The sequence below is a fragment of the Taudactylus pleione genome, unplaced genomic scaffold, assembly GCF_031769625.1.
Source record: "Taudactylus pleione unplaced genomic scaffold, aTauple2 ptg000265l, whole genome shotgun sequence".
Taxonomy (NCBI): Eukaryota; Metazoa; Chordata; class Amphibia; order Anura; family Myobatrachidae; genus Taudactylus; species Taudactylus pleione.
Genome location: NW_028284667.1, coordinates 7,473,580 through 7,500,295, shown reverse-complemented (window position 1 = coordinate 7,500,295; position 26,716 = coordinate 7,473,580). Strand labels below are relative to the sequence as shown.

Here is a 26,716-nt window from a genome sequence, read left to right as displayed (position 1 = left end):
TAGACTGTGTGAGATCCCTTTTCATGTTTTTAGTAGAATTACTGTTATATATAATTCGCACAGGTGCATGGCATTATCCCTAATGAGAATGGGTATTTATATATGGTAATGGTGAATAAACCCTATACTTCCTTTGAGAAAGCTGTCTGTGACAGGGAAACTTTTCAGACCACAGCTAAGGGATCCCTTAGCTTGACCACAGCTAAGGGATTGCACAGGCTGCAAGTTATTAGTAACCCTGCTGGACTCTTTGGGCTTGTTAACCCTATGAACCAAGTGGCATCGGTAACTGTATACAGTCTCTGACTTCTACATAAAGCACTTTTTATTTGGGGATCGTGTTTTTTTCCTTTGGTGGATAGAGTACTATTCACATTACTCATGTATATTACAGGATGATATGCTACTATATGCAAATAATTCATCATTTTATGCGGTTTATGTATGCCATTATGCACCAGTCTTTTAGTATGTGATATATTGTTTTAATAAATCAGTTATTTTTTATTTTCAAAAGGACACTCACAGTCTTTTTCATTAGCTACTTTCTGGGGTGATTACCCTTCATTAAACGGCAGCTAGTTTTCTGTATGTATATATATATATATATATATATATATATATATTCATTGATTATCTATGAATTGTGTTATGTATACAAAATATTGACTTGATAGTACATTATTTGATAGCACTCATTTGGTTTGACACTTATTGGCACTTTTGTGTACTAGTATTTTTTGTGGCTGGTGCTGGCTGCCTGTTCTGAGGAAAATTGATAACTCTTCAGGGATGAAGACATCTGCACCGGCATTTTGCAGGGAGGAATTGGGGAGCTGAACAAGATTTGAAAAGCTACAGTTTTTGGAGCTTAGTACATAGGGGTCAAAACTCAGGGCCTGGTTCAGAACCGCTCGCAAGCGGGTCGATGGTGGGGCACTGCGCACGCATGAGCCCCGGAGTGAGTAAGAAATTCACTCGCTCCGGGGCTCTCTACAAACGGGGCGGCTGTCGATCAACAGCTCACCCCATTTTGTAGGCGGGGAGGGGGGGGTGGCTGGTCAAACGGAGGCGTTCCAGAAGGAACGCCTGCCGTTTGTGGGCGGCCCTACTGACATCACTCGTGATGACATCACTCGTGATGTCAGTAGTGAGCTTCCTCACTGGGGCTTGCGGGAACGAGACCCTACCACAAGGGTCTCGTCGCAAGCACAATGGTCGCGACCATAGCGACCATCACCTGGCCACTCGCAAAAGCTGTGGGTGGTCACCCATAGCTTAGCGAGCGGCCAGGAGGCCGGGTAAAAAAAAAAAAAGCAGCCGTCCTGATTCAGAGCGAATGCTCGCTTTTTGCGAGCGCCTCTGAATCAGGCGCTCAGTCCCCATTGAGAATACTGGGGAGTGCAGTCTGCAGCATTACTTAAACTTTTGCAGGAGATTTCTGTGATATCTTCTGCAAGTGGCTATTGGTACAGAACAGGATACATAAAATTATGCAGGAACGGTAGTTTCTGCATAATTTTAGGGAAAATGGGCTTGATAGATATACCCCAATATCTCCATCCCAGCCATACTTCAAGTATATGCAAAGAGCACCCCTTTTATGCCAACAAGAGTTTCATGGTAAGCTGAGCAGAGGTGAAGTTCACCTCTGATGACTTGCAATAACTGTGAATATGGCCCTCACCAGACATTCATTGTCTGGTAGTTTCTTATAAACGTGTTGTGCAATTCCTTAAGTTTTGCAGTATGCCAGTACCCAATTACATTTATAATATATCAGTTATAGTAATTTTATTATGTTTTATCTTTTTGCCCACAGACAAATTTACTTCTGCCACCAGAGCTGTATTAGTATGATTTTCCTCCGTAGACATATTACACTTATAAACAGTCTGCTGTCTTACTGCACATTTAATGACAATAATCTGCTGTTGCGGAATAAGCGCATAGTACAGTACTCTTCTATGCAGATAACATTTTCACTAGACTGATTAGTAAATACAGTATAAAGTTTCTAGGAAGTGTATCTGCTTTGTGTTCTATTTTTATCTTATTTGTTAAAAGTGGAGAGTCCTACTGCTCAGCCTCCAATATGGCTCCTCCAGGAATGTTGCTTCATTCCCTTGCTAAGATGACCACCACTGCTATTACTGCGCATGCGCCGTGCCAGTTGCTTACTGTGTATGAGTGACATAGAGGGAGACCAACGTCTCCCCCCTTAGCTCCAGACCTGGGATCTTTCACCTGCATTAACCGCTGTCCCAGCACCTGCAACACTTCTGCAAATCTGAGACAGCCGCAGTCACCGGCTGGTGATATGCCTAAACACTGCACCGCTACAAACTGCGCCGCTACAAGCTCTGCTTCATGCTCCTCATCTACCAATGTAACAGTAAGCACAGCTATGCTATTGCTTGGATATTAAACCACACTGCCTGGTAAAGCTACACTGGAATGGTTCTTGGGTTATCTTGCAATCCTGTGGTGTGTACATTAAACTCTGCTAAAACCACAGATTTCCAACCCTATTCTAGTTCTAATTAAACTATATTGTAAACGAGTGTCTCAACCAGTGTACTGTATATCATAAATTACTGCTCCTTAAGTAGTGTAGTTATATTTGATATAAGAAAGTAAATGAGAATCCATGTACATATTGCTTTCCAAATCCGCTTCACTTCTATGGTGGGAATTCAATTACACACGATAAGTTGTCACGGGTGAAAAAGAGAGGTAGCCTTGGGCTTTATCGCCCAAAGCTATTCAATTATGCTCCCTTTTTCACCTGATACCTTTGTTAACACCCATTAAATTGACATGTTAACAGGAGTTAACACGGGTTAACGAGCGATAAACACACAGTATCCGTGAAAAGTTCACAAATGTATTCGTTAACAGGGTCGCAACACCCGTTATCCACCTAGTTATTGTTTTTTTGCTGCCTATGCAATGATGAAAAAAAATACCCAATAAGTGCTGCACTAAATTTCCTTGCTAAATTAATTCCCCCCTTTGTGCTATATAGTAACTTATTATAAGTAGTATGTTTAGCAAAACTATTTGAATGGATCAAAAGGTTTATTGATGATTTTTTTTAAAAGGTTTATTGATGAATTGTTTCAATAAATATAGAAACAATTAAAGAAAATTAAATGTGCATTTCCTGTGGTATATCGGACAGCAAGTAAAGTACATGTATTCTCACAAAGACAGATCTGTCATATTAATTACTGAACCTCATGTCAGGTGGAATCAGTATGAAATGCCGATAGTCGGGATCCTGGTGGCCAGAATCCCAACGCCGGGATCCCGACAGGGTTAACATACCGACATTTGTTGGTCGGTATGCTAACCCTCACCCTCTCCCTACCCTAACCCTCCCTCTTTGGTGCCTAACCCTAAACTCCCCCCCCTAGTGCTTGAACCTAACCTCCCTCTCCCCGCACCCTAAACCTAACCCTCCGCCCTTAGTGCCTAACCCTCCCTCTAGTGCCTAACACTAACCCCTAAACCTCAGCCCAACCCCGTTACTTACCTTCGGCATCCCGGCGGTCGGGATGCTGGCGCCGGGATTCTGACCGGCGTAAGTATTTTGTCACCGGTAATGTAAGCATCGGCATCCAGACCACCGGGATGCCGAACGCATATCTGTCAGACATACGGTGCATCCGGAAAGTATTCACAGTGCTTCACTTTTTCCACATTTTGTTATGTTACAGCCTTATTCCAAAATGGAATAAATTCATTTTTGTCCTTAAAATTCTACACACAATACCCCCTTATGACAATGTGTAAAAAGTATGTGAGATTTTTGCAAATTTAATAAAAAAAAAACAAAAACTAAGAAATCACATGTACATGAGTATTCACAGCCTTTGCCATGAAGCTAAAAATTGAGCTCAGGTGCATCCTGTTTCCACTGATCATTCTTGAGATGTTCCTACAGCTTAATTGGAGTCCATCTGTGGTAAAATCAGTTGATTGGACATGATTTTGAAAGGCATACACTTGTCTATGTAAGGTCCCACACTTGACAGTGCATGTCAGAGCACAAACCAAGCTTGAAGTACAAGGACAAGTAATAATCTGTAGACCTCCGAGACACGATTGTGTCGAGGCACAAATCTGGGGAAGGGTACAGAAAAATATCTGCTGCTTTGAAGGTCCCAATGAGCACAGTGGCCTCCATCATCTGTAAATGGAAGAAGTTCGGAACCACCAGGACTCTTCCTAGAGTTGGCCGGCCGTCTACACTGAGCAATCGGGGGAGAAAGGCCCTAGTCATGGAGGTGACCAAGAACCGGATGGTCACTCTGTCAGAGCTACAGCATTCCTCTGTGGAGAGACAAGAACCTTCCAGAAGGACAATCATCTCTGCAGCAATCCACCAATCAGGCCTGTATGGTAGAATGGCCAGACGGAAGCCACTCCTTAGTAAAAAGCACATGGCAGCCCGCCTGGAGTTTGCCAAAATGCACCTGAAGGACTCTCAGACCATGAGACACAAAATTCTCTGGTCTGATGAGACAAAGATTGAACTTTTTGGCGTGAATGCCAGGCGTTATGTTTGGAGGAAACCAGGAACCGCTCATCACCAGGCCAATACCATCCCTACAGTGAAGCATGGTGGTGCAGCATCATGCTGTGGGGATGTTTTTCAGCGGCAGGAACTGGGAGACTAGTCAGGATAGAGGAAAAGATGAATGCATCAATGTACAGAGACATCCTGAATGAAAACCTGCTCCAGAACGCTCTTGACGTCTGACTGGAACGACGGTTCATCTTTCAGCAGGACAACGACCCTAAGCACACAGCCAAAATATCAAAGGAGTGACTTCAGGACAACTCTGTGAAAGTCCTTGAGGGCTCTATTTATTAACATTATTTTTACTAAAATAAAGTGAAAAAGGGTGTTTTCACACCCTTTTCACATTATTTTAGTATCACCTGTAGTTATTACAGGGCAATTGGAGTAGAATTAGTAAAATTCTACTCCAACACCTAAGTATCACTTATTTTTAGTAAAGCAGATCGCATTTCCCATAACTGTAATGGGAAATGTGATCCGACCAGAGTTACTAAAAATAAATTGTAAAAAAATACCGGGGGAAGCCCTGTGATAATAATGCCACCTGGAGGTGGCGTTATCCAGGGTCTCCCCCGGTTACCGGGCTCCCACTCTGCTCTAACGGGGAGAGCAGAGGCGGGAGCCGGTACCAGTAATCAGCTATGTGGTCTAAGCAGACCGCAAGCTGATTGCTGTAAAAAAAAGAAAAAAAAAATTAAACAATTTTTTTTTTTACTTACCTGAATCCAGGGACCGGTGATCGGGCCTCCGGTGATGGCTCCTCTCCGGTCAGCTGGTCTCCCACAGTGCACTGGGACTCGGTCATCAGGTGATCGGGTCCCAGTGCAGTATGGGAGATCACCTGATCGGGAAGCCGGGAGAAGATCACGGAGGCCAGGAGGATGCAGGTAAGTGTAATGAAGGGAGGGGGGGTCGCAAGGGGGGAGGGGGGGTCGTGAGGGTCCACGATCGTGGGGGGCGGGGCTTAGCGTCGGTGGGGGGTAGTAGCGGTGGTCGGTCGGCGCATGCGCGGGCTCTTAGTCGCGGTATTTTTTCAAAAAATACCGCGACTAGAGTGCGGATGGGATCCGCAGGGACAGAGCTTTATCGCAAGCTCTGTCCCTGCAAGGGATTTATAGTAAATCCCTGTGATATTGCCTGAATTCGCAATGCGAATTCACTCGGTAATATCACACTACAATCTGCATTCAATATGCGGATTGTAGTAAATAGAGCCCTGAGTGAGCCCAAACTTGAATCCGATTGAACATCTCTGGAGAGATCTGAAAATAGCGGTGCACCAACGCTTCCCATCCAACCTGATGGAGCTTGAGAGGTGCTGCAAAGAGGAATGGGCAAAACTGCCCAAACATAGGTGTGCCAAGCTTGTGACATCATATTCAAATAGACTTGAGGCGTAATTGCTGCCAAAAGTGCATCAACAAAGTATTGAGCAAATGTTGTGAATACTTATGTACATGTGATTTCTTAGTTTTGTTTTTTTATTAAATTTGCAAAAATCTCAAAAAAACATTTTACACGTTGTCATTATGGGGTATTGTGTGTAGAATTTTGAGGACAAAAATGAATTTATTCTATTTTGGAATAAGGCTGTAACATAACAAAATGTGGAAAAAGTGAAGCGCTGTGAATACTTTCCGGATGCACTGTATGTGTCAGGAATTAAGAAAGGTAGTTGATTTCCAGTTTGCTGCATTTTAGTGCTGACTCTATGGTTGTTTATTATTTTTTCTAAGTAAGCTTCTATTACTGCCTAGATAATTAAATAACCTCTGCCACACAAATGACAGATTCTCTTTAACTGTAGCCACATTTTACACATTGTGGGTGTACTTTGTGACATTATGTGTACTAAGGGCACTACAATGTGGTATAATGTGACCTGTGGGCACTACGAGTGGTATAATGTAAACTACGGGCACTACAATATTATAGCGACAGATGTACACTATGTGGCGCTTCAAATAGCACGCTGTTGGTATAGTCTCAGCTCCACCCTACGATAATAAATTAAATAAAGTGATTAGAGACAATCCTGGCACAAGTATGTAAACCATTGAATATAACCGACCTAATGGTTTGATTCAAAAGGGCCTATCAAGCCATTTTTTACATAAAACTATGCAGAAACTGCAGTTTCTGCATAATTTTACGTATCGATCCTATGTACTAATGGCACATTGCAGGAGATTTCACAGAAAACTCCTGCAAAGTGCTAATTAGCACTTCAGATCACAGTCCCCATTAATATCAATGGGAACTCCAATCTGACCCTATGTACTAAATTATGCTTTTTGGAGTATAGCCTGTTAGTTTACACCATCTTTAGATGGTGTAAACTACTGTTTGCCTATGGGGTCTCTCGTTGCAGGAGAGAGATCTTTCTATCTCCCCCCCGCAGCCCCTGGCCAGTCCCGGAAGCTGCCGCTGTGCGCTTGCACAGTGTCAGCTACGCCCGGGGAAGTCTTTCACTTCTATGAAAGACTTCCCTGAAATGCCGGGGATATAACCGCAATTGCTGTCCCTGCGAGTTCATAGCCGGGATATTTTCATTAAAAATGACAATATTCCTCGTCGAGTTGGACCGTAAATAATCACGGCAAAAGTAAGAAAAATAAGAAAAAAAGGGATGAAACAACTAATACATAATTTACTTCCCTGTGTAAAATAGCGGGGATTATCTCATCAATCATGTATCTGAGTTGATGCTCTCTCTGCACAGAATATGTGTGCGCCTGTGGTTATCTCTACATATAAAATACAAAGAAGTTTCCACAATAGTGCATTACCACATAAAATAAGTTTAATAACATATATGCATCAAAAAATAAACTCATAGAAAATTCACATCTCCTGGCACTGCTAAGTAATGGGCAGGGGCGCAGAGAGGTGGGGGGGCAGGTACAGATTGCCCGGGCTTCCGGCGCCGCCTCTCCCCCCACTCACAGCAGCCTAGCACACAGCGTGTGCTGAGCTGCAGTGGGAGACTGCTCGTGGTTGCTGAGCAGCAGCCACAGCAGTCTCCTATGCCTGTGGGTGGAGCGATCACACTGATCGTGCCCCCCCTGGCTTTGAGCAGGGCTGAGGGGGCTTAGAGCGCCCCCCAGCGTACGCTGCAAATCTGTTGTTTTCCCACGATTAGGCCACGCCCCCTGTTACCCGGGCCCACCGCGGCTCTTGGCGGGCCTGGTAATGGGGACTATACCAGAAATTATCTTCACCAAGGCGTGTAATAAAATCGGGGTTCCGGAATCCCCCACACAACTTCATGTGCCGTAGTGATCTGGGGGATTATGCATTAATAATCGCGGTACTGCCGCGATTATTAACAATCCAACTAGCCGTGAATATTTTCATTTTTAATGAACATATCCCGGCTATGTACAACGGGAACTTGCAGGGACAGCGGTTGCGGTAACCGCTGTCCCCATGAGTTATATCCCGGCACTGCGCACAGTGTCAGCTTCTGGGGCTGCAGGAGGAGAGATTGCAATATCTCTCTCCTGCCCCTGGAGCGCCCATAGGCAAACAGTAGTTTACACCATCGTGTAAATTACCAGTGCTAAACTCCATAAAGCTTTGCTTTTTGGAGTTTAGTACATAGGGGTCAGATTGTATTCCCCATTGATAATAATGCTTGATACATAGGCCCCCTGGTCCCTCAAACTTCAATCAGTGGATCTCTCCTCCAACAGCCGCTGTTGGTGTATAACTTGTAGTTGCTTTTACTATAACATTACTTAGATTAGTGTGTGCAGCTGTACAGAGACTGTTGAAAGATATTAAATTGCTTGGAGGAGAAGACGTCTGACCTGACAGACCTAGTGCTGACAGCCAGGGACACTAATGCTTTCATACACTTTATGGGAAGCTTAACAATGCAGAAGCAGTAATTATGTATACGACAGACAAAACACCTACGGTAAATTCCACCTAGCTGTACATTCTCCGTAGTGACCCTGATTAGTATGTACAGGTTTAGTCTCCCATATTCAAAATGCTTGGGACCAGGGGTGTTTTGGATATCAGAATATTCCGTATTTTGGAATATTTGCAAACCATATTGAAATGTTTTAGGAATAGGGCCCAAATCTTAACACAGAATGCATTTTTGTGTTATATACACGTTATACACACAGCCTGCTGGTCATTTTATACAATATTTTCAATAATTTTGTGGCTCAAATAAAGTTTGTGTACATACCTGAATTTCATTTATGTTTCATATACACCTTATACACACAGCCTATAGGTCATTTTATACTTTATTTTTAATAATTTTGAGCCTTAAACAAAGTTTGTGTACATTGAAACATCAAAAATCAAAGGTTTCACTATCTCAGTCACGCTAAAAATATTCCGTAATTCGGAATATTCCATATTTCAGAATATTTGAATATGGGAGACTCAACCTGTACTGAGTGGAATTACACACAGCAAGTAAATTAGGATTTTTGCAGTATGGTAATATAAAGTAAAGTGGACCAACAAAAAAAAAAAACTGTTCAGTGCAGATTAGGCCAAAATGTTTAAAATGAATCTCAGTAACTCATGTTAGTGACAAATGATATCAGTTGCAGCACTCAGAGAGAGTTGAAGTGACTTTTACCAGAGTGTGTTAAATCACTCCGCAATGCTGAGATTAATGATCGATCACTCATCGCAATTACAGTATCACTTTATCTTACACCTTCCTATATCTAGTATGATCCCCCATAAGTTGTTATAACACAGCTCTCACCTGGTGTGGCTGGCTGGCTTAGATTGCAGTTACTAAATGTCCATGTTGTGTGGACTATAAAGATTCTGGCCCTGATTCAGAGCCGGACGCTCTGACCAGAGCGCTCGCTCTGAATCAGGGCCCACCTCCATAAATATGGAGCGTCCTCATGGACGCTCGTATAGCTGTGGGTCACCACCCACAGCCTATACGAGCGTGCAGGATGATGGTCGCGATGGTCTTGACCATCGCGACCATCTCCAGTGCGAGCAGAAGCCTGCGGTTGAGTTTCTCAACCGCAAGGCCAGGAGTGATTTTGGCTCTATCAGAGCCAAAATCACTCCCACTGACATCACTAGTGATGTCAGTGGGGCCGGCTTCTGACGGTAGGCGTTCCCTTGGGAACGCCTCCGTCTGGCAGGCACGCCCCCGGCACGCCCACCAAAGGGGGCGTGCTGTCAATCAACATCGACAGCAAGCCCCCTTTGATCAGACACAACGAGCTAAGGAAAGTCCTTCGCTCGTCGCGTCTCACGCATGCGCACGACGGAGTTCCCTCCGTCGTGCGCATGCGCAGTGCACACCATCGACCCACTTGTGAGCGGACAGCCGCTCGCGAGTGGGTCTGAATCAGGCCCTCTGACTCTTACATTCACTGATAAAACTCAGAGAAAGCTCAAGAGGAAAATAAATGGAGTAATCTAAATTTTATTTTTTGGCTTGCTTTCTTAAATTGTATGATAAGGAGTTTAGGATATGCCAGACAAATGAGGCATGTTTTACTGTAATAAAATGTGATACTCTGCTTTGGTGATCTAAATATGGCTCAACTGAGTCAACTATAGCAGAGACCTTTGTGCATGTCCCATCATTTTTATAGATTTTGGCAAATAGCGCTTAACACTCCTTTTACCTTGCAGTCACAAAAAAAGTAATAACTCTGGGTATCATACAGAGTTTTATTCTAAAAATAATTAAGTGAAAATGTATTTAGCACTGCCAGAGTTCTCCCACAAACATTTAAAGTGTTTTCTCAGCTGAGAACTCAAGACACACTGATGTTTGGAAATCAATCACTTTGGCGCAAAGTATTACACACTTATTGTTACTTTAAACCGCATGTTTAACAAAAATATACTGTGGACAGTGATAGTGTTTTCCTAAATGATCTCATCCTTAAGTCTAAAGGTGCATACACACTAGACGATATGCTCCCTGAGCGATATCGTCTAGTGTGTCCCCGGCAGGCTGTGCTCAATGTCGTTTATGACATTGAGCACAGCCGCTGAACGATATCATTAACGATATCGTTCAGCGCCGGGCTCTCTCCCCCATTCCCTGACATGCAGCAACCTGACGAGATCGTCAGGTTGGCCTGCATGTCAGCCCGATGAACGATGATGACGAACGACCCGCGGGAACGCGCGTCGTCGTTATCGTTCATCTTTTGGGGCGTGGGGGGAAAACTGGATTAGGCCACGGGCCACCGGTGTTATGTATGTGATGATCCCGGGCACCTCTGTGCCAGTTGTCTGGTAAGGAAGAAGTTGACACCCTCTCCTGCAGGGGCTTCACCAACGAAACCCGTGCACGCCGTTTTGTACGCACGAGGGTCCCAGGAGGGTGCCAGCGAGAATCTGCAAGCCGTGGTCGTAGGAAAGCAGGTAACTGTGAGGCTATGTGACACCGGGGCAGATTTGAGTTTAGTGCATCCCACATTAGCAGACCTGGAGAACTTTATTCCCGGAAAGACAATTGCCGTACGCGGTGTTGGGGGAATCCACTCTGAAGTAGCCATGGCCTGGGTATACCTGGACTGGGGGTGGGCAGGGGTTTCCAGGAGGTGGATGTGTTGCCCCATTTACCCACAAATGTGTTATTGGGGACTGACCTAGGTTGTTTAAGAGCTATCTATGTAACTGAATCTGATGTATCAAATACAATGCCAGTTTCTCCCACTAACTTCATTCCTCCTCAGGTGGCAAGTGAGCTGGATGACATACTAATGCCTAGGTGTAAGAGTGGGGCAATGATGTAATGTAATGATGAAAATGCTTGTGTTGATTTGCAGGCACCCAAGGAGAATGCATTAAGTCAGGTTAATGTGGTTAATGCTGATACTGTAATGCCTTGCGCCACTGTAGCCAGTAACTTTACCAATGCATACAACACTGGTATGAAAATTGTGTCTATATGTGGGAGTGACCAGGGAAAGGCTGTAGGGGTTACTGATATGTCTGCTGAGGATGGTGCCATACGTGTGTGTGCAGTCACCCCCCACGTGCAGAAAGCCCAGGCTGAGGATGAGGAGAGACATGCTGCAGCATCTCACCCCTCCCTGTGACAGTAATTCACACACACCAGAACAATACCCCCCACTGTGGGTACACTGGAGAGTTTAGCCTTTCAAGCAGAGCAGAGGACTGACCCCTCCCTACTCCTCAGAGCAGCAGCTGATAAATCTGACACTGCAAACGACATAGGGTATACTTATACAGAGAATCCCCTAACCCTGATACCACACCAGGGCAAGTCACTGAGCGGCAGCTTGTAGTACCCCAAACTTATCGGGAGAGTCTGCTCAGGATAGCCCATGAAATACCCCTGGAAGGACATCTTGGCATTAAATGGACCAAGGCGCTCCTGACATGGAAGTTTTACTGGCCTGGTATGAAGAAGGACATATCACAGTACTGTCGGTCATGTCATACCTGCCAGTTAGTGGGGATATCCGGGGATGTAGGCAAGGCTCCCCTTATTCCCCTCCCCATTATTTCAGAGCCATTTGAGTGAGTGGCCATAGACCTTGTAGGGCCCCTTGCGATACCCAGTAGTTCAGGGAAGGAATACATCCTGACCGTGGTGGATTACGCCACCCAATACCCAAAAGCTGTGGCCCTCTCCTCAATTAGAACAGACAAAGTAGCAGACGCCCTCATCACCATCTTCTCCCGGGTAGGGTTCCCGAAGGAGATGCTGACCGACTAGGGCCCGCAGTTCATGTCCAGTCTCATGCAGAGCCTCTGCAATAGGATGCAGGTGGATCACCTGATCATCTCTCCTTATCACCCGGCTGGGAATGGACTTGTGCAGAGATTTAACAGTACCTTGAAGCAAATGCTCTGTACATTTGTGGAGTCCCAAGGAAGAGACTGGGAGCGATTCCTGCCACACCTCCTCTTTGCATACCGTGAGGTACCACAGGAATCCACTGCCTTCTCACCCTTCGAACTCTTGTATGGACGCAGGGTGCGCGGTCCCTAGGATTTGATCCGAGAGGGCTGGGAAGGGAAACTGGCCCCCCCAAGACATCTGTCGTGCATTATGTCATGCAGTTTAGGGAGAAGATACAGACCTGGACAGGGTTGGCCCAGAGCAACCTTAAGGCTGCACAAACCAGATAGAAACTCTGGTATGACCGCAACGCCAGGGAGCGCTCCTTTAAAGTGGGACAAAAGGTCCTGGTACTGATTCCAATGAGGTAGAACAAACTGCAGGCTGCGTGGGAAGGCCCGTGCACTGTAGTCCAGCGCATAAAAGACGTGAACTATGTAGTTGCCAGAGAGGAGGACAGAAAGAGACATTGGCCCTCATTCAGAGGCGCTCGCAAAATGCGAGCGCTTGTTCTGAATGTGGGCGGCCGCTTGTATTTTGAAGTACAGCCTCCTGGTTGCTTGCTAAGCTGTGGGTGGTAACACAGCTTTAGCGACTGACCAGGTTGATGGTCGCGATGGTCAAGACCAGCGGGGCTTGCGACGAGACCCTAAGGTTGGGTCTCGGCTACCGCAAGCCCCAGGGAGCTTCCTGCTCTGATCGAGCAGGAAGCTCTCCACTGACATCACTGCAGATGTCAGTGTGGCAGCCCGCAAAACGGCCGGCGTTCCTTAAGGAACGCCTCCGTTTGTGAAACCACCCCCCGCCACGCCTACAAAACGGGCGAGCTATCGATCAAAATCGACAGCCGCCCCTTTTGTAGTGAGCTCTGGAGCGAGAGAATTTCACTCTCGCTTCGGGGCTTGACATGCTTAGTGCGGCCGCTGCGCATGCGCAAGGCCTAAACATCGACCCACTTGCGAGCGCTCAGCACTTGCGAGCGGGTCTGAATGAGGTTCATAGAGTATATCACGTAAATATGCTCAAGGCCTACCAGGATAGGGACCCACAAGTGCTAGCAGTTTGCAGCCTCCCGGAAGAGGAACAGGAACCGGACCCACTGCTGGACCTCACTGCAGCAGCTGCGTCAAGTGGCACCCTGGCAGATGCCCAGTATGGGGAAGAATTAACAGAGGTACAGCGGAGTCAGTTATCTGACACCATGCACCCCTACAAGGCCCACTTCACAAGGAAGCCAGGAAGAACACACCTAGTCACGCATCACGTAGAAACAGACAACCAGACTCCCCTTAGACAGCCAGTATAAAGAAGCACCTTGGAAGTTTTGCAGGCAATGAGGCGGGAGGTGGATGAGATGCTGAGTTTAGGGATAATACAGAAATCCTGTAGTTCATGGGCTACACCCGTAGTGCTGGTCCCAAAGAAGTGTGGGGGCACTTTGTTCTGCATGGACTACCGCAGGCTAAACAAGTCCATGGTATTTGATGCATATCCCATGCCCAGGATGGATGACCTGTTAAGTCAGCTATCCTCGGCACTATATATCACCATTATGGATCTTAGCCAAGGGTACTGGCAGATCCCTTTGTCACCCGAGGCCCGTGAGCGGTCTGCCTTTATCACCCCACCCTGTATGAATTCTTAGTCATGCCCTTTGGGATGAAAAATGCTCCAGCCTTGTTCCAGCGACTGGTTAATTACCTGTTGGAAGGCCGGGAAGGGCACGCTGTTGCATACCTGGATGACATTGCGGTGTTCAGTCAGACCTGGGAGGGACATTTGATCCATTTGGATGACGTATTAAAACAGATCACTGGGGCTGGCCTGACCATTAAGCCAGAGAAGTGCCAGCTGGGCATGCGAGAGGTGCAGTACCTAGGGCAGAGTAGGGGGCGGCAACCTCTGCCCAGAGCCAGGGAAGGTGGAAGCAATTGCTACTATCCTACCCCAAAAACCAAGAAACAGGTCATGTCTTTTTTGGGAACTGCAGGGTACTATCGCAAGTTTGTGCCCCAGTACAGCGCTATTGCGAAGCCCCTGACAGATCTCACAAAAAAAGAAGCTTCCCCAATTGGTACACTGGTCGGAGGCTTGTGAACAGGCCTGTTGCACCTTGAAAATAGCCCTGCTACAGGCACCAGACTTCAGACGCAGGTTCATAGTGCAAACGGACGCCTCTAACTTTGGGCTAGGGGCTGTACTCAGTCAGGTTGATGACCAAGGCGGGGAACATCCCGTTATGTTCCTGAGCCGGAAGCTGCTTCCTCGCGAGGTGGCATACGCAACCATCGAAAAAGAGTGCCTCGCCATCGTCTGGGCCCTCCTGAAACTGCAGTCCTACCTGTACGGATGCGATTTCACGGTGATAATGGACCACAATCCGTTAAGCTGGTTACATCGCGTCTCCGGTGACAACGGAAAGCTGCTCCGGTGGAGTGTGTCTGCTGAAGCAGTACAATTTCACCATCCAGCACCGAAAGGGGTCCCAGCATGGCAACTGCGATGGTCTGTCTTGACAGGGAGATGACAGCAGCCCATCCATGCAGGGTACTGACAGCCAGGTTACAGCACGGGAGGCTGAGGCATGCAGTGCCTCTGCCCCCATGGCTGAGCTAAAGAGGGAGGTGTCGCGAAAAGACGGATTTTGCGTCCGCATGGGCATAACTGTGCCGGATGCAAATGGTGTAAACATCTAACTTGTTGTTTCTTTTTGTTTTTTTAAATTGGTATGGAATGTTCTGTGTATAGAAAATGAAAAGCCCTTTTAACAAAGGTTGAAAGAGGTTATAGGAAGTTGTGTTCCTGTCCAGCCATAAATGACTAATGACACTGTTTACATTGTATGCACAATCTATCTATTCTCTAGAAGAAATGCTTTTCAAATTGTATACCTGAGAGTTAATGGACTGGCTAGTGTTTACTTATTGCCCTAGGCTCAGGGTACAAGTTGTTAATGTCTGTGGTTTCTTCACTTGAAGCAGGGATCAAAGAGTGGAGTCTGGCTATAACCCCACAGGGGATCAGGCTTACAGGCCAAGGAGAGACAGACCGACCAGCCAGGTGTCAAATCTTTCCCCTAGCCATCTGTGTCCATTTATGTGGGCACAGAGCTAATCTCTGAGTGAGCAATGATTAATTAAAAAGTGTGGTTTGTTTCTTCCCTTTTATTTTTTTTCTGAAATTGTAACTTGTGTGCAACCGTTTATTTAATATTATTATAACCTTGTAACTTTTTGTAACTGAGCTTTGAAGGTATTCTTGAATTAAAACATTAATTCTAGTTCTGGAACTGTGTTGTTATGACCCAAGGCCTAAACTTTGCCCACGTTACCTATTTCTCTAAGTGCGTATGCAGGTGAGAGCAAAAGCTCACCTTATGCTGAAGCATTAAAGTTACTTTCGCTGGTGGCAGCCTTCAGGTATTTAACCACGTGTGCTGAGTTAACTTGTAAAAGTCACGGGCGGCGATTTTCAGATTGGTGTATCTGGAGAGATCGGCCAGAGGCCCGTGACAGCACCCATACACAGTCTAGGAGGGAACTCTGGCGTGTAGCATGCTGTGGACGCGCAGAGGGAACAGCATGCACAGAGAGCAACCGCATCTACAATCTCCGCAGTTCAAAGCCAGCACCACTGTTTTATCTTCACCTGCTATTCCAATCAGGACCCCGCAGAGTTCACAGACAGAAGGAGGCTCAGGTGGATAATCAACTTGGAAGTAATAGCACAGTCTAAAGCTGGCCACACACTAGACCAACTTTCATCCAACCATCCAACTAGTTGATTGGTTGGAATGAAAATCTGGTAACTTATGGGAGTATATGATGATCAGCAAATGGCTCCTAAATGCCAGAAAACAGATGAAAATGGACGTTCAGACAAGTTTGTTAAATGTTTAATCTAAACAATTTGTTCAAACAACAGTTTTTGTCCATTTTCTGGCGTTTGGGAGCAAATTGCTGATTGTCATTTACTTCCATACCTTACCAGATTTTCATTCCAACCAATCAACTAGTTGGATGGTTGGATGTAAGTTGGTCTAGTGTGTGGCCAGCTTAAGTGCATATACTGGAAGTGTTGCAGCCTGCATGTCTGAGCAGATCCATCCACCAGGCAAACAAGAACATGAAGATCCACAGACCAGATGGCAGGGGTAAGTCACAAGACAAAACAAATGAAAGAACTAGTCAGGATCCTGACACCATAGGCAAGTGCTAGTGACAATGGTACACGCGATGGTGTGCCAATGGTGGAGTGTCTTGAATCACTGTCCTTGTAACACAGTGCAGCACCGCTGAAATTGGGTGTATCAGTAGTGTTCGCTCTAGCTCCGGTGGCAGGCAGGGCGCCGGAGCTAGAGAGGGCAACCTTATGCGTGCGCCGAAAAGGGGGCGTGGTCGTGAAAAGGGGGCATGTCTATAAGACGCATCCCCTTTTCGTCATACTTGGGGGCGTGCCCGGCACTCACGGACACGCCGGGCAGCCCCCAAGCGCTGCAGAAAGGGAGAATAGATGCCGGATGCATGCGCCCGGCTTCTATTCTCCGGTGGCGACCGGGTCACTGCACATTTCTCCACCCGCGGGACGCAGTGTCGTGAAGACGGCACCCGCAGGCTGTGAGGGCAGGGCGCTATTTACCCTCCTCCCGGAGGGCAGGGTGCTTTTTGCCCTCCAGAAGGAGGGCAGGGCGCCACGCCCCGCTAAAACAGCCTAGCGGGAACGCTATATCAGTGCTTGGACATTTAGCTGCACACTAGTACAAAAGGAGAAGGCTGAAACTAGCATTTGCATATTATCGCCTCTAAACATACGCACCAGCGGCTGCATTAGCGTTCACCTCAGGTCCTCAGTGTATAACTTACTAAATTAATATGCTGCAGATATTATCATTTCATGGGGAGTGAAAATAAGCATAAGGTTGATGATGTTGTAGAGATAGGGTCTACGATTAAAATGGATGAGATGAAAAACAGACAATGGTGGTGTATTACTACAACTGTCTGGTTGTAAATTATCTACAATCTCAAATGTAGCTACATACTGTATGCTAGAAACATTTTAAACCATTAGAAATATGAACAAATTTTACCAATTCTAATAGATTTGTGGTACAATCATCAATAGATCATTCAAACTGTGGGTTTGAAATTTGCATCTAGAGTTTTGTAGTTTGAGCTCTGGGTTTGCGTCTAATTAGTGATTTTAATTTTGTTTTTCAAAGATAATAGTCATAGATCTTAAAAATATATTTTTTTTCTTTAATTGAGCCACAAACTTTACTGTTGCCATTTGAGGTGCATAATAATTATAATAACATAATATGTCACACTTAACTGGAACACGCACAAACACTTGAACCTTAGTGAAATTGTTCTGTCTACAAAATCAAAAGATTTACTACACAGTGCTAAAATCAGCTTTGAATTCACCACAGGCCATGATTTTCACAAGTGCACACAGGCAACTACTGTACAAAGTTTACAGAGCAAGAAGGTAGCATTTGTGAAAGAGCACAGATGGTGGGGAGGAGTTGCAGGGATGGCACTTCATCGAAAGTATGGACTAGGGCAGTGTTGGCTAACCTTGACACTCCAGATGTTGTGGAACTATATATCCCAGCATGCCCTGCCACAGTTTTAGCATGCCCTAATAGCAAAACTGTAGCAGTGCATGCTGGGTTATGTAGTTCCATAACAGCTGGAGTGTCAAGGTTAGCCAACACTGGACCAGGGCCCTGATTCAGGAAGGAACGCAGTTGCTAATACCACGCAATTGGTCAATTAATTTGCACTGCGCATGCATTGCAGCTCGCGTGTGCGAGCCAGATGCTGCTTTCAGAACTGCGTACGCAGGGGCTACGCAGACTCATGGCAGAGTGATTGACAGGAGGTGCCGTTTGTGGGCGGTAAAGTGGGGGGGGGGTCGGGCGAACGCAGGCGTGCCAGTGCGCTTCAACGCCGTTGCATGGTCGTGCATAAATTAGCCACTGCGATACCAGTGCCTGCTGAGGTCTCATAACGTGTGCAGAAGTTAGCAATTCCTGAGTGAGGTCTGACCTGCCTTAACTGTGCGTATGGGTCCGATGTTACCGATTGTTTCACTATGTTGCCCTAGTATACGGCTGTGTGTAAGAGGAAGTGGGCGTCTTTATGTTAGGCTGCAATCACAATGCGATTACAAACATTTAAATATCACCGCTGATATTAGCAACGCAGTTGCGTGCATATAAGCAGAATAGCGATCCATGATGAATCAGGCCCTAGGTCAATGTTTCCCAAAATCATTCCTCAGGGACCTCTAACAGTACATGGTTTCCATTTTTACTTTTTGGTGCACAGGTGTACACATTTTAAAAGATCCACAGGTGGAGCTAATTATTTCACTTGTTATTCTGTGAGGAGACCTGGAAAACATGCACTGTTAGAGCTCCCTGAGGAATTAGTTTAGTAAACAGTGGAGTAGGTGTATGAAGTCGAGAGCAAAGTTTGAATTTATGAAGCATGATTTCTGGTTTTCAGTGGCACTTCTAGACACAGGGTAGCAGGGCCGTCGTCTGGAGCGCAGCCCTGCCTGAACTTACCACCATCGTGTGGCCGGCTATGGTGGAAATCCCCGTCCTCCATCTTCCCACTGGCATTATTGGGAAAACGTTCATGGGAAGGGAGGGGGCTCGGTAGTTCAGATCGGGATGGCGCAGGGAAGCCTAGCGCTGGCCCTGCTGATTTTATTGGTGTTCCTTGCTGTGTGGCCATTTTCCCTAAAAATTAAAACTTGCATTTTTGTATCTGATCAGAATCTTTGGGTCTTGATACAGTATACACTTTTAATGGGATCGTTTTTGTGCCACCAGGGTGAACTTTGGTATCAGCTAACAGATATACACAATTTTAGAAAACAACTGGTAAAGTTGAATGTTCAAAGTAGTAAATCTAATACCAGATGCCTTCTACAGATGACATGGGACAATAGAAACGCTAACATATTAGTCACTTGAATATACAGTAACAGATTTTTCAGCATATTTGCTCAATACATTGTTTTGATTGTGTCTTATTTATCAACAATTAATACAAACTGTATATTAGTATTTGGAATATGGCTTAACGGGTGAGAACTACTCTGGCTTGTGAAGATTACAGCTCTATGGAATTGTTGAGGGGTTGTCTTGGTACCTTACAGAAAACAAACAAGTACACTATGCAACCTGACTTTACTTTCATCTACTGTATACTGCAGAACGATTCTACAAGGGCTGGGAAAACACATGTTTCTTATTAGAAAGATAGTAGTAGTGCCAGACTGTTTTTCAAACACAAAACTGCATGAACTGATAAAATGTTTCTGAGCAGTGCTACAAAAACGATCTGGGTGTCTACATCAAAAACTGAAAATACAAATTTCACGCAGTGACAAAATATTGTCTATGCCGTACAGTGACAAACAGCATTACCTGCCATGTGCTTCAAAACGCACAAAGTTGCATAGTATTTCGGAGGGTGCACACATTTACACAGCAAGATGATGATGGTTTTACTAACAAAGTATAGCGCAGGAGCTTTGTTTTGCAGAGCAAAGCAGAAATGAGATTTAATTCTGCAGAGCGAGCACAGCCACTAATTCTCAGACTTTTATTTTGCACCAGTACAGACCTAGTGGAAATCGGGTCAGCCTATGCCTCCATACTGCACTTTGTCAGAGAAACGCATGTTTAGGTATCAGTGGTGTAACTAGGGTATTTGGAGCCCGGGTACGTTAAAAAACGGAGCCCCCCCAAGTATGTGCATGCGTCGAAGGGGCGTGCTGAAAAAGTGGGCGTGGTCACATGCCACAAGGTGCGTGGCCACTGGAAAATGGGGGCATGTGAACATGACACACCACCGTTTCTCGTCCCTCTGGGAACATACCTTTCCATTCCATATGCACCTTAATGCACCCAGTAGTAGTGCCCCTGTTGCAATGCCTACTGTAGTAGTGTCCCTTATGTAATGTCCCCAGTAGCAGTGCCCCTTATACAGTGCCCCCAGTAGTGCCCCTCATACAATGCCGCTAGTAGTGGTGCCCATATGCAGTGCCCTAATTAGTGCCCCTTATACAGTGCTCCTAGCAGGGGCGTAGGGAGGGCAGTTTCACTGGAGCGTGAGCTCCAGGCGCCTTACTTACCAGAGGGCGCCCTGCAGTTGGACTTCGGAGCAGCTGTCAAGTAGCTGACAGCCTGCTGGGTCTGCAGCAGCAACAGCAGCTCCTGTCCTACCTTCCTGCTCTAGTGAGAGACTCCTGGTCACTAGAGGAGCTTGTGCTGAGCCCTGATTGGTGGAGCTCAGCACATGTTCATCTGGCCCCAGCAGGGGGTGGGGGCTACAGCAGCATGTCGAGGAAGAAGCTGCAGGGTTCGCATTAAGGTAAGAGAGAGGTTATACCCCAGTAGTTATGTCTATCACCCTCCCTGCCTGTATGTACTGTATGTGTATATGTATGTGTGACCCTTCCTGCCTGTATGTACTGTATGTGTGTATGCGTATGTGACCCTAACTGTCTGTATGTACTCTGTGTGTATATGTGACCCTTCCTGCCTGTATGTACTGTATTGTGTATGCGTATGTGACCCTAACTGTCTGTATGTACTCTGTGTGTATATGTGACCCTTCCTGCCTGTATGTACTGTATGTGTGTATGTATGTGTGACCCTTCCTGCCTGTATGTACTGTATATGGGCATGTTTGACCCTTCCTGCCTGTATGTGTATGTGTGACCCTTCCTTCCTGTATGTGTATGTGACCATGCCTGTCTGTGTGTGTCTATGTATGTATGAATGTGTGACCCTGCCTTCATGTGTGTGTATGTATGTATGTCTGTGTATGTATGTATGAATGTGTGACCCTGCCTGCATGTGTGTGTGTGTATGTATGTATGTCTGTGTGTATGTATGTATGAATGTGTGACCCTGCCTGTATGTATGTGTGGCCATTCCTGTATGTGTATATGTTTGTATGAATGTGTGACCTTGTATGTATGTATGTGTATATATGTAGCGGTTATATTATATACCACACACTCTTTTTTTTTGGGGGGGGGGGCGCAGAGGGGCACTGCAGCATGTTCGTGCTCCGGGCACCCTGGCCACATGCTGCATCTCTGGCCCCTAGTTGTGGTCCCCCTTATACAGTGCCTCCAGTAGTGGTCCCCCCTATGCAGGTCTCCCAGTAGTGCCCCCCCTACGCTGTGCCCCCAGTAGTAGTACTCCCAGTAGTGCCCCCCCATGTAGTGCCACTTATATAGTGCCCCCAGTAGTAGTCCCCCCTATGCAGTGCCCCCAGTAGTGTCCCCCCCCTATGCAGTGCCAGTGCCCCTTACATATATAGGGCAAAGAAAAAAAACACCACCACTTATCTGAATACCCGCTCCTGCGCCCACTGCCGGCCGCTCCTCCTTCGTATCGGCCCACTCTGCACTATGGGAGAGACGTCATGACATCTCTCCCATCATCCACTGCGGGAGCCGGAAGGTGGAGCTCAAGAGTGAGCTCCAGCCTGGCTCCGGCCGTGGGTGTAAACTGACTCTCGTTGGTTGCCATAAGAAACGCCCGAGTGTACTACCCGGCGCCGCCGGCTGGTGTTTGTTACTGTGTAGTGTGGACCGCACTGCACTGGCTTGAAACCTGCCACCCCCATCTCAACTTAATTAAGGAGTCCTCCTAGCAGTTGTTTCACAAATACTCAGAGTGCACATTGTGATTCCCTCATGCTGTTATTACAAATTAATTTTATTGTTTTATTATCATAATAAATGTGTTGATTGATTGTCTATACATCTGATTATCATATTTCTTTTTAGGTAATATATATATACAGTCAGGTCCATAAATATTGGGACATTGACAGAATTTTCATATTTTGTCCTCTATTCACCACCACAATGGCTTTGAAATGAAACAAACAAGATGTGCTTTAACTGCAGACTTTCAGATTTAATTTGAGGGTAATTACATCCAAATCAGGTGAACGGCGTAGGAATTACAACGGTTTCTATATGTGCCTCCCACTTTTTAAGGGGCCAAAAGTAATGGGACAAACTAAACAATCCTAAATCTAACTTTCACTTTTTAATACTTTGTTGCAAATCCTTTGCAGGCAATTACAGCCTGAAGTCTGGAACGCATAGACATCACCAGACGCTGGGTTTCATCCCTGGTGATGCTCTGCCAGGCCTCTACTGCAAATGTCTTCAGTTCCTGCTTGTTCTTGGGGCATTTTCCCTTCAGTTTTGTCTTCATCAAGTGAAATGCATGCTCAATCGGATTCAGGTCAGGGGATTGACTTGGCCATTGCATAACATTAAACTTTTTAGCCTTAAAAAACTCTTTGGTTGCTTTTGCAGTATGCTTCGGGTCATTGTCCATCTGCACTGTGAAGCGCCGTCCAATGAGTTCTGAAGCATTTGACTGAATATGAGCATATAATATTGCCCGAAACACTTCAGAATTCATTCTGCTGCTTTTGTCAGCAGTCACATCATCAATAAATACCACTACACTACCACCACCATGCTCACTGATGAGGTGGTATGTTTTGGATCATGAACAGTTTCTTTCCTTCTCTTCTCTTCCCATCACTCTGGTACAAGTTGATCTTTGTCTCATCTGTCAATAGGATGTTGTTCCAGAACTGTATCGGCTTTTTTAGATGTTGTTTGGCAAACTCTAATCTGGTCTTCCTGTCTTTGTGGCTCACCAATGGTTTACATCTTGTGGTGAACCCTCTATATTCACTCTTGTGAAGTCTTCTCTTGATTGTTGTCTTTGACACATATACATCTACCTCCTGGAGAGTGTTCTTGATTTGGCCAACTGTTGTGAAGGGGTTTTTCTTCACCAGGGAAATAATTCTTCTGTCATCCACCACAGTTGTTTTCCGTGGTCTTCCGGGTCTTTTGGTGTTGCTGAGCTCTCCGGTGCGTTCTTTCTTTTTAAGAATGTTCCAAACAGTTGATTTGGCCACACCTAATGTTTTTGCAAACTCTCTGATGGGTTTGTTTTCATTTTTCAGCCTAATGATGGCTTGCTTCACTGATAGTGACATCTCTTTGGATCTCATATTGAGAGTTGACAGCAACTGATTCCAAATGCAAATGTCACACCTAGAATCAACTCCAGACCTTTTACCTGCTTAATTGATAATGAAATAACGAGGGAATAGCCCACACCTGTCCATGAAATAGCTTTTGAGTTGATAGTCCCATTACTTTTGGCCCCTTAAAAGGTGGGAGGCACATATTGAAACTGTTGTAATTCCTACACCGTTCACCCGATTTGGATGTAATTACCCTCAAATTAAATCTGAAACTCTGAAGTTAAAGCACATCTTGTTTGTTTCATTTCAAAACCATTGTGGTGGTGAATAGAGGCCAAAATCTGAAAATTATGTCAATGTCCGAATATTTATGGACCTGACTGTATATATACTCAATTTTATAAGCGCTGGTTCCTATACATATTTCTCATTTTGTTGTTATATAGGGGCTGATAACCTCTTACCAGCAGCTAAAGTGACAGCGCACCAAGGTTTTTTCTTCTAATTCTACACACACTGGAGACTGATATAAAAGGGCACAAGGTTGGACTGGAAAAGTATACCATTTTGCACAGTGTGTCAGATTTTCCCAGCTCCTTTGCACAGTGACGTTCACTAATTTGCAGAGGAGGTTCCTGAGACCAGTGTGAGTGTGAAGCTCTAATATGTGTTGAACAGATCATCCAGACACAAAGTAAAAATGCGTTCTGCTTTGGGAGCTATTTATATATCAGGGCCTTTGCATTTGGGGGTGATCTCTGTGCAATAGATGCCCCTCTTGTAATGTATGAATGGTAATTACAGTGTATTTATAGCTAGCTGTGGAAATATCTCTGTGCAACATATGAAATTAGAGGAGGAATTCTCATTTCTAATTTAGGAGTATAGCTGTAAATGATAATTAGCTTACTTTAATACTAATACATGTGTTTTACTAAACTACGATAGTCAGCTATTTTACTTTGCCATTGTACCACGTGCAGCTTAGCTCACTGCAGATATAACGTTTGTCATGATCACATGCTAACTTTAAATTCCGGTGCATCAAAGCAGTACTGCATGTGTGGCAATGTATTAACGACGTGGTTGCAGAGAGGATTTACTCGCAACGTGAGTGACAGGTAGTCAGTATTTGGGAAAAGGTGAAAGGGGGTGGTCAAAAAAATGCAGGCATCTCAGGACCGTTTTCTGGGCGTGCTTATGTGAGCCTCAGCCAGCTCCGTCGTGCGCATGCTCTGTGGGGACCATCGACCCGGTTGCGAGCGCATCGGCGCTTGCGACCGGGTCTGAATGAGACCCAATATGTGTAACAAGTTTGTATTGTAGTCTGGTAAAGGCTGTGTTAACATGTAATAATGAAGTGAATTTGTAACAGTAGTATTCAATATGGGTATCTGTAGCTAGTTTTGTGTTAATCTGTTCTTAGCTTATATAGATTGTATGTAATAAGTTTGCAGTTTGGCAAGGGAATTCATAAGTCTGTGTTAGCATACAGTGGATGATATAATGTGATCTAGTCTGTAATGTTATCATCTACACTGTAGTGTACAATAGTCTGTTCATACTGGTTGTATTATCAGCATGCAGGAAAGGGATTGATTATGGAGTTTTTGTAATATGTGAAACAGAACTATGGTATTTGTAATGATTGGTGCTGGTTGATATAATTGTTTGAGATCAGCTGGTGAGCTGTTAGGGCCTTCCCATGTGCTTGAACAGAATGGGTATGATTCCTGTCAGCGGCAGCCCGACAGGAGCAGAGTTCGAAGCAGCGGAAGGCCGACAGCGCTGGAAATTCCGATCGTGGATAGGTAAGTATAGACTAACCTAACCTAACCCTCCTTAGGGGTGCCTAACCCTAACTTCCCCCCCAAGTGCCTAACCCTAACCACCCCCTTCCCTGCTGCCTAAACCTAAGTCCCCCGGGGGGGTGCCTAACCCTAAGCCCCCCCCCGGGAGCCCTAAACCTAACCCTCCCCCCCCCCCCCCCCCCGCGGCTACATCTAGACGCCCGGCATTTCACCCATGCCTGAATAAGACAGTCGGGAAGCCGGCTGCCGGTATTTAGGCAGTCGGCTTCCCGATTGCTTCCCGCTTGAACAATAGAACTGCTTGGGAGAGAAGGCTTAGTATGTGTTGTATACTAGTATTTTAGCTACTATATGGTGCTTACTATCTGAATAAGTTTGTATAGTATCATGAATGTAATCATAGGCTGGTATCAGTGTTATATCATGGAAGTTGAATTAATAACAGCTATGAATGGTAATAAGTAATTACCGTGTGGAAGGTAGTCTGCACTTTGTTAAAGATGGTTACCTCCATGTGGTGTGAACAAAGTAAATTCCATGTGCTCCACGTTTCCCCATTGAATCATGTGCTTGATTCAATGGAAGTTGTGAATTACTAGTCTTGTGATCATAGTTATAATTCTACCCAGTTTTGGTGTTTTATAGTTCAGATAGGTTTATTATAGCTATTATAAGTATGATCATTAATGGATATATGATTTACAGAGTTACAACATTATGTGAGTTTTCTGACATTCAAGATGGAGTTTGTGTTCAGAGACCATGCGGTTTGAACAATAGGACATGGGCCCTAACAAACCCCACACACACTCTCGCCATGCCTTCTCAGTAGCCACCTTGAATATGTGGCCTCAACATCCCCCTTCACAGCTCTCTCTCTCTCTCTCTCTCTCTCTCTCTCTCTCTCTCATTCTCTCTCATTGTATTTTGTCTAGTATTGTTAAGTTTAAATGCTATTTTTTGAGGATTGATATGATGAATATAAATACACTTTACTCAAACACATCTTGTGTGGACCGTTATTATCTAAATTATTCAAATGATTTAAAAGGTATATAATTCTGGTGAAACACGTTGCGAGTTTATATATTTATGTGACGTATAACCTGATGTTAGGTATATGAAAAATAGAATATTTGCTTCAGATATATTGGGATTAAACAAGCTGGCAATGGCCTGTGTGTACAAAAAGGAAGAAGGAAAAACACCCCTCATCAACAGCACTGCCCGGATAGTTCTCAGGATATTAGACTGTACAAGCTGCAGTGTGCATGTCTGGAGCATCCAAAGGACACTCTGGGTGGCATTGCAGCAACGATCCTAGCTGCAGAGTGCCAGAAGCAATGATCCTGGCTGCAGGATGCCGGAAGCAAGGGCCGTGGGGCAACAACGGTGCTGCCCACAAAGCCCTGCA

General features: G+C 45.3%; 1 protein-coding gene and 1 long non-coding RNA gene across 10 annotated transcripts in view; one reads left to right on the top strand and one right to left on the bottom strand.

Moving 5' to 3' along the window:
• LOC148513991 (uncharacterized) overlaps window positions 1–26,716 on the top strand; it is a 213,994-nt gene that overhangs the window by 113,944 nt on the left and 73,334 nt on the right. The gene's annotated exons all lie outside the window — the stretch shown is intronic.
• The window catches only part of ABI3BP (ABI family member 3 binding protein), a 515,514-nt gene that overhangs the window by 415,904 nt on the left and 72,894 nt on the right, over window positions 1–26,716 (bottom strand). The window lies entirely within an intron of this gene.